This window comes from Geotrypetes seraphini, chromosome 3 (genome assembly GCF_902459505.1).
Source record: "Geotrypetes seraphini chromosome 3, aGeoSer1.1, whole genome shotgun sequence".
Taxonomy (NCBI): Eukaryota; Metazoa; Chordata; class Amphibia; order Gymnophiona; family Dermophiidae; genus Geotrypetes; species Geotrypetes seraphini.
The window spans coordinates 164,283,722-164,295,796 of NC_047086.1; the positions used below are offsets into that span (position 1 = coordinate 164,283,722).

General features: G+C 43.8%; 1 protein-coding gene across 8 annotated transcripts in view; it reads left to right on the top strand.

Moving 5' to 3' along the window:
- The first annotated feature begins 6,962 nt into the window (after nucleotides 1-6,962).
- The window catches only part of PLEKHG1 (pleckstrin homology and RhoGEF domain containing G1), a 298,003-nt gene continuing 292,890 nt past the window's right edge, over nucleotides 6,963-12,075 (top strand). For 4 of the 8 annotated variants that reach the window (XM_033937878.1, XM_033937879.1, XM_033937880.1 and 1 more), the window contains exon 1: nucleotides 8,259-9,388. The gene's annotated coding sequence lies outside the window, so the exon portion shown is untranslated. Of the gene's footprint in view, nucleotides 6,982-7,009; nucleotides 7,157-7,234; nucleotides 7,725-7,755; nucleotides 8,220-8,258; nucleotides 9,389-12,075 lie in introns of those variants that run through there. The other 4 variants (XM_033937870.1, XM_033937872.1, XM_033937873.1 and 1 more) reach the window with 4 other exon arrangements.

Below are 12,075 nucleotides of genomic sequence, written 5' to 3' on the forward strand. Positions count from 1 at the left end.
TCCATACATATTTCTATTATTCCTGGGGTACTGTGTGGGGGTCTGTGTTATGTGTTTGCAGTGCTTATCTGGTGAGTTTAGGTGGGTTTTTGTGACTTAGACCATGTTTTACATGGTCTAAGTCACAACGTCCAAGTTCCGTCTAGGCTCTGTTGTAAAACTTTCGGTTATACATGCTGTAATAGTAAGTCTAAGCCGGCCCACGTCCTGTCCAACTCTTGCCCTCGACACTCCTCCCGAAACGCCCCGTTTAGCTTTGGTCGTTCAAAGGCACTATGAAGGCCTAGGTCGTTTAGAAATACGTCCAAAACCCGGTTTTATTATCGGCACTTGGACGTTTTTGAGAAATGTTCGTCCATGTGCCGACTTAGGCCGTTTTTGGACATTTTTCTCTTTCGATTATGAGCCCCTTAATGTTTAGAATACTAACAAATATATGTTGATTATGGAAACTATGGAACACTCTTCCCACAAATCTTTGTACAATATCCTGCTTTGGGTCTTTTAGAAAGGAACTCAAAACCATTTTATTCTTACAAGCCTATGGGTTCTCCCCCTAAGCCCCTATTGAGAGCTGATCTTATAAATAATGGGAGCTAGGCTGTAAATACCAGTTATACCTCTATTACAGTTATTTTTCAGTGTCCACTTCCAAACTTTTCATTGTAAACATCACCAGTTGTTCAATGTCCATTTCATAGTAACATAGTATATGACGGCAGATAAAAACCCAAGGGGTCAACCTGCTCAACCATACATGCTCCATAAATTAATTATTTAGTTTAAATGGTCCTTTTACTTAGATATTTATGGGCCAGAAACTCAGACCCTGCCCAGTAGTGTGCTTAGGTTCCATCTACTGGAGTCTCCATCAAAGCTCACTCCAGCCTATCTTAACCATCCCAGCCATCAAAACCCTCCCCAGCCCATCCTCAACTGAATGTTCATATATGGGACAAAGGCCGTGCAAGCCTGCCAGTACTGGCCTTAGTTCCTTCAATGTATACCCACTATTTTCTGATTTGAGATCCTCTGTGTTCATCCCACGCTTGTTTGAACTTTGTCACCGTTTTCTTCTCTACCACCTCCCTCGAGAGCGCATTCCATGCATCAACCACCCTCTCCGTAAAAAAGAATTTCCTAACATTACTCTTGAATCTACCACCCCTCAACCTGAAATTATGCCCTCTGGTTTTACCATTTTCCTTTCTCTGGAATAGATTTTGTACTATGTTAATACTTTTCAAGTATTTGAACATCTGAATCATATCTCCTCTGTCCCTCCTTTCCCCTAGGGCTTCCAGTCTCTCCTCATACGTCTTCTGGTGCAAACCTCCTATCATTTTAGACTGCATCAAGTCTTTTTATGTCATTCACCAGATACGGTCTCCAAAACTGAACACAGTACTCCAAGTGGGGCCTCATTATCGACCTGTACAGGGGCATCAACACCTTCTTTCTTATACTGGTTACACCTCTCTCTATACAGCCTAGCATCCTTCTGGCAACAGCCACCACCTTGTCATATTGTTTCTTCATCTTTAGATCTTCAGACACTATCACCCCAAGGTCCCTCTCCCCATCTGTGCATATCAGCCTCTCACCTCCCGGTACATACGGTTCCTTCCGATTTCTAATCCCTCCCAAAAAAAACACTCTGCACTTCTTTGCATTGAATTTTAGTTGCCAGATATTAGACCATTCTTCTAACTTTTGCAGATCCTTTTTATGTTTTCCACTCCCTCCTCGGTGTCTACTCTGTTACAAATCTTGGTATCATCTGCAAACTTTTCCTTCTAACCCTTTGGCAAAGTCGCTCACAAACATATTGAATAGAATTGGTCCAAGCACCGATCCCTGAGGGACTCCTCTACTCACCTTTTCCTCACTTTGAGTGCCCTCTTATTACCTGCCTAGAACTGTTAGTATCATCATATACGTGATTGCTTAATGTCAGTTTTCAAATTAATTATTGTAATCACCACCAATTGCTCAATGTCCAAGTCAAATTCTTACTGGTGAGTAACCTTTGTTATCCACCTAGAACTTTGGATAGTGACTGACTGAGAGGTGCCACCGTCGCGAGAAACTAAAAAACTAGCAGACTCAACAGGCAAGAAGAGCAAGCTCCTGACGTTGGAACGCTGCCTGATACCTTTTCCTCCATCAGCAGCATTGATTTCACCTTAGGGTGGATATAGTCAGGACCGAGCCACAGCTCCGGGAGAGGCCGCCACGCGATAGCCGGCCGCTGGGATGAACGGCTCTCTGTAGAGTTTTGGATATGTTTGATTTTTTCAGGGACTGGGACCTGAATCAACCGTGAACTTTATTTTGTGCGACACCTCATCCCCTACATTCCTGCCAGCGCTCTCAAGTTATTAAACCAAAATAAACTTGGGGAGGAATTATTGGAGCTCTAGATGGCGGCTGTGACTTAGAGAATGCACCGAGCTCCCTAGCTTCTCCCAACACTTGGTGCAACTTTTTTGTAACTTTCCGGCAGCCCTGGAGGCCCACCCGGCCCCCGGACCTCCGCAGGAACTCTTCCGAAGTCCATGACTTCTGAATTTGCTTGGGAAGGAAGGGTTTTTGGGTTCGTTTTTATGGCTGATAGGGAGGAAGAAACTGGAGAGGGAACCCGGGTCGTTGTTTTTTCTTCCAGCTAGAAGTCATGGCGAACTTCCATTTTGATCTGCTCTCCTAATGAGGCTGACTGTTGTTTTTTTTTCCTCGCCGGTCATCTTTTTTCTTTTTTTTTCGTTACTTTTTTCCTATTCTTATTCATTGTTTCAAGTTTATTTTCGTAGCTATTTATATTTTGTGAGGGAAGAAAGTAATTCTTTAACGTTTTTCTCGTAATTTGGACATGGCTTTTATTTTTCTTTGATATCGAAAGTCAGAGTGACTTTCGGTCTGCCTGTACTTGAATCAGCATCAGGACTTGCTTACAAAGAAAGCAAACCATAGCAGCTTGGGACCTTATCTTTCTTTCAACTTGGACAGTAAATACCTGGATGCAAGACATCAAAGCCAAGTAGAACCCTCAAACCAATTAACAAATTAAAAGATGATGAAAACTAAAGACAAAAAACCAGAAGAGGACTGTTCAGTCCACAGTACTGCTTCGAGCCTTTAAGACTTATTTTAATAAAGTAAATCGCTAAACTGAGGATTCACCTCAGGTGTGGGAAAGCACTTTGCCCCTCGCCAACGCTCCAGCCGTTGAGCCAGTTGGAGGGTTCAGCGGGAAACCTTGCTTGTTTAAAAGTTCCCTTTCCTTTGGCTCTGCCAATTTGTTCTTCCGAGAGAAACGGAGGATCCCCTCGGGTGTGGGAGAGCACGCCGCCCTTCACCAACGCTCAAGCCACACTAAAAGGTGATGCATGAAAGCTACCTGCATGCTCTGCTACTTAACACCAGGGAATTGGAACACAGCAAGACCAGAATTCAAAGATTTTATATACCGAAACTCACTAATGGCAACTTACAACCTAATCCTAGGAGATCTAAACCTCCATCTCGAAGACCATACCTCTAAGCAAGTAGAAAACCTACTATCTTACCTCAAAGCCTTAACCTACAAGATCTTAGACCCACAAACCACATACGAGAAAAGTGACCAACTAGACATTGCAGCCTTCATGACCCAACAGCCCATTCTACCAGAGATTCAAACCTCAAATGGAAAACACCTCAGTACAAGGCAAAAAATGCTGATTATTCAACTAGATCTCACTGCAGCATATGGCCTGGTAGACCACGACATCCTGCTACAAATACTAGATACAATAGGAATCACAGGCAAAGTACACACATGGTTTCAAGGATTCCTACAATCCAGGACCTACAGAGTAAAGACAAACAAAGAAAAATCAGAACCATGGTCCAACCCCTGTGGTGTACCCCAAGGATCAGTTTAATCAATTGAACACTTTAAGTTTTTTGAAACTCAGTTTATTACCTTTCTACCAAATGTAGATGGTGCAATGATAGACGACTGAAAACACTTACAGGAGAGTGATTTTCTTACCATTTTATGGTTCTGAGCACCACCTTGGTTGTAAGGTTTTATAGTTCTCACAGTTTTTTTTTAATTAGTTGAGTGCTTCTACACTTTGGGAACATAAGTGTTTAAACTCTTTACCCAGTTGTTCAATTGGGTACCCCAAGGATCACCATTATCACCAACACTCTTCAATCTCTACATTGCATCCCTCGGCACCTGCCTAGAAATAGGCTTAACCTCCTATAGCTATGCAGACGACATCACCATTCTTCTTCCTTTTGATCAGCTAACACCCTCCATGGCAGACATACTACACAGAACTCTAGAAACAGTGGTAACATGGATGAAAGACTACAAACTAAAACTGAACCCAGACAAAACAAAATTCATACTTCTCGAAAAAAAAAATAAAACCCCTATAATAACAAACCTAGTAATAAACTCAATCACATACCCCATTCAACCCACTCTAAAACTTCTGGGAATGACGATAGACAGATGCTGCACCATGCAACCACAAATCAACAAAACAATACAGAAATCATACGCGGTCATAAGAAACCTAAGGCAAGTTCGAAAATTCTTTGACAGAAAACAATTCCAGCTCATGGTCCAGTCCCTAGTCCTAGGTCTCCTTGACTACTGCAACATCCTATATCTCCCCTGCCCCGCAACAATGATAAAACAACTACAAAACAGTACAAAACACAGGCAGGGGACTAATCTATTCACTAAGAAAACACAACTACATCATTGAAGCATACCTCGACTAACACTGGCTCCCAATTCAAGCAACTTCTTGGTTTTTACCTGGACTTTCCTGCCCCAATGAGGCCCTAATCAGTGTGCATCAGTAGTGCAGTGATGGAAAGAAGACTCAAGTTATCTCCTTGCAGTTCATGTTAGCCACGGACCATGCAGAGCTGCCAAGGAGACTCAATTTTTGAGATGGAAATTTGAAGACATATCTGCAGCCCTACCCACCCCACCTCAATTTTACCTCAATTTCATTGCCTTCTCTATTTCCAATTCTTCATGGCATCACCAAGCTATCCCTCCCCACCCCCCTCTATGGGCAGTAGGAGATGCCTTAATAAAATGTTGCATTTAGTTGCCATATGACCAATCTCATGATAAGAGCTGCAAGATTTTGCAGTTCTTATTTTGAGACTGGTCCTGCTGTAGCAGGATTTGACATCTTATTAATGTGTCTCCCTTTGCCGACGAAGGGGGAACATAGATATTAAAGGTGGCCCATCCCAAAGCTGGAGATTTGCCACTGCTATGATGGAGATTTGAGGCCCCAGCCAGATCTAACAGGTATATGAGTATATTACAAAAACTGACATATTCTAATCAATAAATACAATTTTTTTTTCTACCTTTGCTGTTGGTAATTTTATTTTTCCATTTGTATTTTCCTAGTCTTTGGTTTTTCTTTTCTCTTAACTCTCTTGCCATAGTCTTCTCCATTTTGACATTTCTTCTTTCTCCATGTCCCTCTGCATTCCTATCTGCCCTGTGTCTGCTCCTATCCTTCCACCATGTTCAGCATTGCCATTTTATTCCTTTTCTGGTCAAGCATTGCTGTTCTGTGTCCCTATACCTCTCTTGTGGGCTGGCATCACCCTATGTCCATGTCCAGAATCACCCTTCCAGGTCACTTATCCATCTCCATGTCGAGCATTGCATTTCTCTGTCCCTTCTCCCTTCTCATATCCAGTTTCTCCCTTCATTTTTCCTCAAATTCTCATGCACTACTGCCCACCTTCCAGGGCCAGTATGTCTGTATCTCTCTTTCTCCCCTCCCCTGGGTGCGTGAGCCAACATGTTTCTTTCTCTCTTTTTTTTTTTTTCTACTCCTGGGGCCAGCATCTCTCTCTCCCTCTTCTCTCCTGTGCACCTTCCCCCAACCCCATGTCTCCTCATACCCATCTTTGCAGTTCAGCAGCTGTCTCTTCTCCATTCCTTCTGCCCCTTCTCCCCAAGAATCCAACAAGTATGCCTCCCTCAACTTTTAACTCCAACATCCCTGACCTTCATTTTGAATATTTGCAATGTTGAGATGGGAAGAAGCAGATGGTGTGATGCTTGGGGTGAAAATGTTGCATGATCATGGAATCCGGAAGAGCTTGCATACATAGGACCACTCCAGGCTGGTGGAAGGAGCAGGTTTGTCACTGGGCCCCAGGGAAAGAGTTGGGAAGCTTTTTGGGCGAGCCACAAGCTCAGGATCATTTCCTTCCCTTCCCCCAGTCCAGCCATCTCTCAAGCCCACCCCAATCTGGTCATCCCTCAGCCCCCACCCTTTAAACCAGTGGTCTCAAACTCAAACCCTTTGCAGGGCCACATTTTGGGTTTGTAGGTACTTGGAGGACCTCAGAAAAAATAGTTAATGTCTTATTAAAGAAATGACAATTTTGCATGAGGTAAAAACTCTTTATAGTTTATAAATCTTTCCTTTTGGCCGTCTTAATAATAATATTGTAATTTATAGCTAAAGAGACATATGATCAAGAAACTGTTTTATTTTAGTTTTGTGATTAAGATAAACATACCGAGGGCCTCAAAATAGTACCTGGCGGCCGCATGTGGCCCCCGGGCCGCGTGTTTGAGATCACTGCTCTCAACCTGCCTTGGATCACAGGAGGTGGCTGTATTCCAGATCGACTGCCTCCGGCTGACCCGCAGATCCTCTCCTCTGCCAGAATCCACCTTCTGATACAACTGCCTGGTTGTTGTTTTTTTCACGAGTGGGTGGGGATCTGGCAGAGGAAGGCTCCGCGGGTCAGCCGGAAGCAGTTTGAGTGAAATAGTGCCACCTCCCGTGATCCAAGGCAGGTTTAGAGGGCGGCAGCTCGAGGAGTGGGGGGGGGGGGGGGGGGAGCAGGGTGAACATTGTGAGAAATGCCAGCGCGTAGGAGGAGGGAAGGGAGAGAAAGGAAGACATATGGTGGCTAACGAGAGTGAAGGTAAAAAAGCCAAATTGGGAGGGGAGACTACTGAGCGGGAGGTTCCTGGATCCCCAGCGGGAGAGGCGGCAGGTCTGCCCGCGAAAGAGTGATTTCCGCTGGGGCTCCTGAGCACCAAACTCCCCGCAACCTTTCCGGATCATGTGAGCTCACTACTGGACCGGCGTCTGCTCTGGTACGGAAGGAGACTTAAGCCGTGCCGGGCTGGTGCGCGCGGCCGCGGTGGCCCGGGGAACAGAGGCGGAGGAGGGGGGGGGGTGCGCTGCAGGGAGCTGGAGCGCTTGTCGAACTAATACTAGAGCTGGAAGAGGTGCTTCCCGTTGCATGTGCGCAGGGTAGTAACAGTGGTAAGAAAAACAGGCACTTGATTGGCAATCGGCCTGAGATTGGGCGGGGCCCGGCCCACCAGTAGCTACGCCCTTAACTCTGGGTGGTCCAGGAGATGAGTGCACGGAAAGTAGCCGAGCCAATTGTGATCGAGACATGTAGATGGTTATCTCACCTAGAGTGAAGCGTAGTCAAGCTTTGAAACAATTCACGTTAATTACTTGAGGCTAGGAGCTTCGAGCCATATACTATGGATCTTTGTCCATCTGCTCCAAGACATAATGGTCAAACAACCAAATTGCCATGTTTTGTGTCAGTACACAAGGATGGATGAGATTCATCAGCCGGGAAGTAGGAATGATTTGGGATTGTCATTGCTAATCACAGCCAAATATAAACAGCTTGCTTTCCTGGAGGTGAGAACCACATAGTTGATAAACAGAAGGATTTTGCAACCACATGAGTGATCCTTAGAACCAACAACCCACCATCTTTCAGACTTAGGGAACACTACTGTTCAATAATTCCATCTTCTGAAGGGCTAGTAGGGGAGGTTTGGGTAATTCCCTGGACTTGGCCTCTTCTTTATGATTACTCTCCCACCTCCATTCCTCTCATAACAAAAGTTTCAGTAGAGGGCAAACACTGTGATTGGCATAGCCTTGAAAGATCTAGTTTTATCTCCTAAAAAAGACTTGCAGTTCTGCCTCTGCTTAGGCATCAGATATTTCCACAGCATTTTAGGGCTGCAGGTGTGCCATCTTTGTTGATTAGTTTCAACGTGGAATACATTTTTTTGATCACATGGTTTGGGGCTATAGGTTTATTGTTTTGGAACAGGTTGGATGAAAAATAAGTGCTGACTCGGATCTAGTTTCAACAGACTTGGTTATTCATAAATGCACAAATAGGTAAATTACTTTTAACCATGAGAGCAAGGGGGAGAAAGGGTTTGAGGCAAGGATCGAAACTTGGTGTGTCATATATGTTTTACTGTGGTCTGCCTATAAAGATGTTTTTTAAAATGAAAATATTTAAACTCCCTCCCACAAAGTGTTCTCTCGATAAGGAAATAAAACAAAGCACAAATGTTTAAACACAAAGATAATAGGAAGGCAAAAGCTATATAATTTAAGTGTATGTTAGAGTTCTTGAAATTATGATCGTATTCTCGAAGCCACAATGCCAAAATGACATCCAAAACATGTATAAAAACATGCTGGAAATTATACGTATTTCTTGCTAGGAGAAAACCTTAGTGGATGTAACATGCCCGGAGCATTGTTTTTTGGACATGCAATCGAGTGTTAGTAAGTAAATGAATTGCTTTCTTTTTTGTTCCTGGACTCTGTGACAGGAGTAGACTATATATCTTTGAGACAGGAATCATCCGTGCCAAAGTTCAAAATCTGGGATTACCACTTCAGATACTGAATATATCCGAACATAACAGCTAAGGATAGCATCGTGCCTTTGCAGCTGATTGCTACCTTTGGTCTGTAGGGGCTGTAGTAGCATTAGCGCAGGAAGCCCGTCCGGTTCCAGTTCCCCGAGCTTCGATTCATTACCATTCCGTGCAGAGAGTGTTCCAATGAAATCCTGGCCAGGTCTTAATGAAACCTTTGTTTCCTGAACCGCCGGCGCACGAACGATCCATCCCGTGTTTCAAGGAAGACCAGAAAGCTAGGGGGCAGGCAAGAGATGTTTTTTTCCTCTTTGACTGAGGAAGGAAGGAGAAAGCACTTGTATTAGGAATCAGTGGAGTCTATTGCCTTGGGTCAGAAATGTGCATAATAATGCACCCTCCCGACAACTAGGTTCATTCGGGATGATAACTGTATTGCGAGAATCTCCTCCAGTTTTATAGGCGAAATAGGGGTTAACCACTGGAATTAAGACTCAAAACGGCCTTTCGAAACGGGAGCTGAAGAACAAGGGATTTGTCCGGTTAGTACCGAAAGATTCTGGAGCGCTTCACGCTGGCCTCAGTCGCTCCCGAGTTACTGTTTTGGAGGAAGACAGCACAGATGATGTGATCAGCTTGTTCAGGAGGAGGACGCTGCTGGTGTGATACTTTAGAGTAAGTTTTTTTTTAAAAAAAAGTTTTATTATTTTGTATCGGTAAAGTGTGCATGAATTTTTTTTGTGTGCGTTTTGTGCTCTGAATTTAGGCGTTTACTTTTTGAAAAATAAACTTCAAGATGACTATAGTAAACATTTATTAGTAGTTCTGCTGAAAAAAAAGAGAGAGAGAGAGATCAAATACATGTGTGTTTTTACCTGGCAGATTGCATAAATCTTAAAGAAAAATGACCCATTTTAGTTGGGGCACAAAGCATTCACACAAGGTAGACTGTGCCGGATGCTGATTTCATTCTGCTTTCCTCTCCGGCTCTCTTGTTAACGTAGTCCAGAGCTACAGTAGTTTGTGGAACAGACGTGAATGAACAGTCTCTCTCTGGAACATGGCTCCCCCTCTCTTTGAAAACAGCACATAGGCTGTCATCTCTGTGGGTTATGTATTTCCTTAGGATGTGCTACCGCTACTAATCTCAAAAACACTATTAAGATACAAGAAAGAGGTCCCTACTCTGTAGAGCTTACACATTGTTATCAAAACAAATATACAAGACAAGAGATTCTAGGAAACTGTGCTGTAGAGAAGTGGTCAGAAGGTGGAAGCAACCTCAAAAAGGTGAGTTTTTAGTGTGAATACGGCCTAAGAGGGAGCATAATCCACTGACTCAGAAGGTATGTTCAGGAAATGGCACAGCAAGGTTAGTTAATAATGGAGGGGGCACAAAACACCATATACTGTATATCAAAATACACAACCCAGATTAGAAGCATCAAGATTTTTTTTTTTTGCGGGGGGAGGGGGGTAAAAAAAATAGGCAACTGGAAGCTACCAGAATTCCTATTCCTGCTCTCCCTCCCCTGAGATATACCCTAGTTTGGAGTCACTTTATAGGCGAAAAGGGCAAACAGAATGCTAGGAATGATTAAGAAGGGGATCACGAACAGATCAGAGAAGGTTATCATGCCGCTGTACCGGGCCATGGCACGCCCAGCACTGGTCGCCATACATGAAGAAGGACACTGTACTACTCGAAAGGGTCCAGAGAAGAGCGCCTAAAATGGTTAAGGGGCTGGAGGAGTTGCCATACAGTGAGAGGTTAGAGAAACTGGGCCTCTCCTCCCTTGAAAAGAGGAGACTGAGAGAGGACCTGATCGAAACATTCAAGATAATGAAGGGAATAGACTTAGTAGATAAAGACAGGTTGTTCACCCTCTCCAAGGTAGGGAGGGCGCTCTCTAAAGTTAAAAGGGGATAGATTCCGTACGAACGTAAGGAAGTTCTTCTTCACCCAGAGTGGTAGAAAACTGGAACGCTCTTCCGGAGACTGTTATAGGGGAAAACACGCTCCAGGGATTCAAGACAAAGTTAGATAAGTTCCTGCAGAACCAGAATGTACGCAGGTAAGGCTGGTCTCAGTTAGGGCACTGGTCTTTGATCTAGGGGCCACTGTGTGAGCGGACTGCTGGTCTGACTCAGCAGTGGCAATTCTTATGTTCTTAGGTTCATTCAGGCCATACCACTTTATTAGACCAGTGTTTCCCTCTCAGACAGCCACCACCACTACCACACACACTTTTGAAGACATAATTTTCACCGGGAATTTGTGTAGTTTGTTTTGGTTATTTATGCAGTATTTCATTAATATTATTTGCTACTTTATGGACTATAATTATTATTTATAATGGTGGCTGCCTTCCTCTTTTGCAATTTTAATTTCTTTCTGCTTATGTGTCATTTTTAAGTGCAGTTATGTATATGTGTTGTTTATTATTGCTTCCTTTTGTTTTTTTATATCATTTTATGTATTTTGATATGATATATAGTTTTATAATTTTAGTATAACCCTTTACAAGTAGCTAGTTGAAACATAACTATGTCCAGTACTTGCTTTGTGATTGTGTTGTTCATGCAATATTCCTTTTAATTGACATCATTGTGAGCAATGTTTAATTTTTTTTTACTATTTTTGTTATTCATTTTTTCAAACCAGTGTGTGCTTTTTGCTATATTTGTATCCTGATTGTCCCTCCTTTCCTTTTTGTTTTGATGTTTATTTTATTTTTTTTACAGAGGATTTCTCTCTCCCTTTTTAAAGCATATTTCTCAGTGTGTGATTTTTCCAACTTTGCTAGATTCACAAAGCAAACCGATTGTGTAGCGATCGGTTGGCGACCCCCCCCCCCCCCCCTTTGCGACCAGATTTCCTTCGGGCCCCATTCACTAACCTTTCCAGCGATCCGCTTCGAATCCGTGCATGCAAATGAAGAGAAACGCATGCCAAGCAGGCAGGGACGTGATTCACAACACAAAATTCACAATCCGACTGGGCTGGCCGATCAACTCAAGAAGCAACTGCTGGGTACCAGTCACAAACCTTCTTTTCCCACTCTCCAGCTCCATTTCCTGCTCTCTGCTGCCCCGATCTTGCTGCCTTTACTGTTTCAGGGGCTGCAGAAGCCCTTGGGGGGGGGGGGGGGGGAGAGCAGTGCCTGTTGGCTCCCTGACAAACAAAGCTGGAATGGGCTGCAGTGGGGACGCAACTTTAAAATTTGAAACTTTATCTCCTCTCGCCACCCAGACTGATCTCTGCTGCATTCCCTGCAGTGTGAGCCCGCGGGTTTAAAGCGGGGCTGCACGCCGCAGTGAAGCCCCATTTTAAACCCGTGGGCTCACACTGCAGGGAAGGC